Here is a 4,360-nt window from a genome sequence, read left to right as displayed (position 1 = left end):
GTCAGCTGAAGCAGGAAAGAGGCACAAAGTAAAGGAGTCCCAGATAGGTGTCTAATGGAGTGCCAGTCATAGAGACCGCACCGAAATTAATGGCGGAATAGGAGTTTTACATTTTTCAACAGAACAACGAATTAACATCATAAATAGTTCTTACTTTTTGATGAGCTTTCATCAGAATCTTGGGCAAGTTGTCCTTTGTCCAAAAGAATCGTTGCTCGGTTGTAGATTGTCGCCTTCAACTTTGGAATTAGCAGTAAACATTAGCCATGTGGCCCAGACGTGCCCAACTCACTATAACGCAGCACAAAGAAATATCCGAAAATCGCAATATACTGATATAAACTGATATAACTCGGTTTAAAATAACAACATTATGATGTCTTTAACACCTATATCGAATAAAATCAGAGCCGGATATATCTAAGGCCTATAACGGGAGCTTTCCAGAACGCCATCCTGAGGTCTGTCTTGCGTCATGGCGAATGTTGAAAAGACTGCACCCCACGTTCCAAGACCCTTTAGATGGCCTCAGATCTGCCTAGCAACTCCATTCCAATTCTCACTATTTGCTGACATCTAGGGGAAGGCGTATGCAGTGCATGTCGACCAATAGAAGACATGCAAATTAATAAACTGACCCCAGAACAGCCTGCCTGATTTCAGATTTCTCACTTCCTCACAGGAAGTTTGCTCCAACTTGAGTTCTGTTTTACTCACAGATGTAATTCAAACGGTTTTAGAAACTAGAGAGTGTTTTCTATCCAATAGTAATAATAATATGCATATTGTACGAGCAAGAATTGAGTACGAGGCAGTTTAATTTGGGAACGAAATGTTTACAAAGTGAAAACAGCACCCCCTATTGAGAAAAGGTTAACTTTTAAAAATATGTGCATTTGGCCTAAAATACATACCAAAATACATACCTAAAAAATCGTTGTCCACCCGTTTTAGAATATCTGTAAAAAGAAAAAAAAAGAAAGCATAACGTCTGTTTAATGTTAGAACAATATCAAATTGTAATATCCAAACAATTCCCAGAAAAAATACCAAACCTATCCAAATCTAATATTTTATTTTCACTAACTGCACCTTCAAAAAGCAGTGTTTTAAAACACCAGGAGGGGATGTCTAGACGTATTCTATGCTGGCTGTATTGCCTTTTGATTTCCTACAACCTCAGGGATATAACACCTTCTGTTTTTTTAGTGGAACCCTGTATGATATGTCACCGGTATACCATTGTTTTAAACCCTAGGGGGCTGTCTCAACATATTGTATTCTGTCTGGGCTGTTTGACTTTTTAGCCCCCACATCCTCTGGGGTGAGATAAATTCGGATTTGAAAGGCTTGTGTGTTAATTAAGCGAAGGTGCCGTTATTGTTTCAACCCTTTTTGATGAGGGTAGGCAGATATCTGGACAGAGAGAGAGAGAGAGCGCCTTAAGTGCAAAATGCCATGGTATTGTTGAACACACACCCCCCCGAAAACCCTTTGTTTTGAAACACACACACACACATGCACGCACACGTCTTTCCTGAAAGCCTTTTTTCTCAGGGACATGCTTGGTGATAGAGCGAAAAGACATATTCCTTTCGTTAAAAGGTGAGATAAGGTTTTAAATTCCTTTATTTAATTCTAAATCTTTAGTACAAACCTTTTTAAAACATGTTATAAATATTTAAACAATTTTACTGCGCAATATTTAAACATGCACGAATGTTTTATGTATAAACATTGTTGGACTACAGTTGTACATCATTACCACACACAGTACTGCACTTTAATAACCTTTTAAATATCTATGTTTATAACAGGCTGTTGTAGGAAAGACTGTATTCGTATAAAATAATATATTGTTTTGAAATACACAGACCCATTTTCCCAGAAAAGCCTTTCTCCGCGAGAGAGAAAACGATCGATTCCCGTTCGTTAAAGGGTGAGATACAATTTTAAAACCATTTATTTAATTCAAAATGTTTAGTACAGACCTTTTAAAACATGTTATAATTCATTAAACAATTTTGCTATTCCTTTCTTACAGATAAAGGGCCCGGTTATAGGTTTATACATCCTGCCGTTTCCAATTCCACCCCGTCGTCAAGACAGGCTCTCTTGCTCACAGGATATCCCACACAAGCCCCAGCTCCATAAGTTTTCCAGGCACAAAGTAGTTCACATCCAGATAGGCTTTGGAAAATACATACGAACTAGCAGATTTTGTAGCATCTCTACTATATCTGACATGTTACTGTGGTCTTTTTTTAAGTCAATAAACATGTGTGTAAAGTGTACACTTTTGTTTCACAGTAGATTTGTTTAAGACCACCAAGAAACACCTGATTTATCCCAAAGCATTAATTAATAAGCTGGGTAGAAAATGAATCTGTTTAAGTCATAAGTAAAGGCCTTTCAAAAAGAGGCTGGCGTGATTGACTGTGACAGCCCCCACCCTGGAGAGCAGCTCTCCTTTGATCCCCAACCTAGGAAAATCAGCTGTTGGGTATCGTTATGTATATATGCCCTCCTATTGTTGAATTGTTTAGATAAAAAAAACATTATTTCAAACACCCCTGCAGACACACACACACACACACACACACACACACACACACACACACACACACACACACACCAGGATAGATCAAATGCCTACGCATGCTTTAACATATACAGATGCACTATCTTGTTAAATAAACACCAACTAAAGCGTGACAGCTTCAAAGGAATAGATGCACTATATGCATAAATGAACACTCACTCTAAGGGGTGAGAACAGGAACAGGATGCCCCTATATTGGCACTCCCTAGAGCACGTGATAACTTCCCGCCAGGATGTCCTGACCGGATGCCCAAATATGGGCATGCACACGACATCCGGACATAGGGTCATAAATCAAACGTTTGACGCGTGCCGTCTACTGTATTCTCTCTATCTACAGTACATGATAATAAAGAAAGAAGTAGCATTATTGTTTAAATAGATCATAGGAATTCAACCACTCAAAAACGGCGAATGTCAAATGGGCTGGTCCATCTTTAGCCCAGTGGGCCTGTCTACATTGTTTGTTTGTTTGTTTGGTTGGTTGGAAAGAAAATGGGCCATTGTAGTGGACAGGGAAAAAGGGCCTCAAGGTCAAATAATGGGCCGATGGACCGATTTCTGGTCACAGTCTGTCCCTGCAGCCAATGGATGATTTTGCCTCGTTTGACAAAAAAACATAGTTTTTTTTTTTGCTTCAGGAAATGCACTTGTAATAATGAGTAATGTACCCTTATTGAATAAGCACTCTACCTCTGTTCCCCCTGGCACTCTGTTTTGAGTTGGACTATTGTCATCCCAGAGCGTGTTTGTCTACTCACACAGAGGGACCTATTTCCTCCCCATCAATTAATACCACGCGATTAATTGTGCCAAGAATAATGGATGTGGTAATCAGACTGTTTTCTAAAGAGTGACTGTTAATGGTGTCTAGCGGAGTCTAGCTTTCCGTGGACATTAGTGAAGGGTGGTTCTTTGAATAGTCTGATGAGAGGGAAATGGGAACTCAAAACAAATACAATAAACGAACTGTATCCTTTTTATCGCAAAAAAACAAATCCTATTAGCACGCCCATCATCAATTAAGACAGGTGTGGCGCAAAAACCATTGTTGGCCCGGCTCTCACTGAGGGATTGGAGACATGGATGCATTATGTTTGAATATACTTCAAGAACAATGAGGGCTTTTCTTTAGGAGGAGCATTTGGATAACCCTCCTTGCGGAGTTCAGCGTTTGAATTACAATAAAAGCTTCCGACAGTGACTGAGATCGGCTTACATCTCAGAGGAAATTGGATGCTTTCAGTCAGTCTTTGTAATAATAATGGTTATTGTCGTCGATCTGTTCAGAAGTCTCTGAAAAATGTCATTTTTATGTATAATTTTCATTGATCATTTGTAATCTTTTGCAAGTCTTCTGATCTCACCATTTATTGTTTAGCTGTTAATTTTTCAACATGTTACGTTGTGGCAAAATTCTGTAATGAGCCTTCACCGTGCGCTGCCACTTTAAGAGCGCATTGGCAGTCAGGAAGGAGGGAATAAAGATGTCACTTCTGGCTCTGTTTGAGAGTTTTCGGTTTGCAAAAGTAGCAGCGTACTGCAGCGCAGCTGGCATGGTGCCGCATCATTTTATGGCAGGTTATTTACAGTTGAAGTCGGAAGTTTACATACACCTTAGACAAATACATTTAAACTCAGTTTTTCACAATTCCTGACATTTAATCCCAGTAAAAATGCCCTGTCTTAGGTCAGTTAGGATCACCACTTTATTTTAAGAATGTGAAATGTCAGAATAATAGTAGAGAGAATTATTTA

At 39.1% G+C, this 4,360-nt stretch overlaps 1 long non-coding RNA gene across 1 annotated transcript; it reads left to right on the top strand.

Annotated features, from left to right (window-relative positions):
• The first annotated feature begins 1,515 nt into the window (after positions 1-1,515).
• Positions 1,516-2,284, top strand: LOC129867776 (uncharacterized). The gene is made up of 3 exons (XR_008761680.1): positions 1,516-1,605; positions 1,875-1,939; positions 2,045-2,284. It is a non-coding gene; the product is annotated as an uncharacterized LOC129867776 (long non-coding RNA).
• The last annotated feature ends 2,076 nt before the right edge of the window (positions 2,285-4,360 follow it).

Source organism: Salvelinus fontinalis, chromosome 13 (assembly GCF_029448725.1).
Source record: "Salvelinus fontinalis isolate EN_2023a chromosome 13, ASM2944872v1, whole genome shotgun sequence".
Classification (NCBI taxonomy): Eukaryota; Metazoa; Chordata; class Actinopteri; order Salmoniformes; family Salmonidae; genus Salvelinus; species Salvelinus fontinalis.
This window is presented reverse-complemented; position numbering and strand designations above follow the sequence as displayed.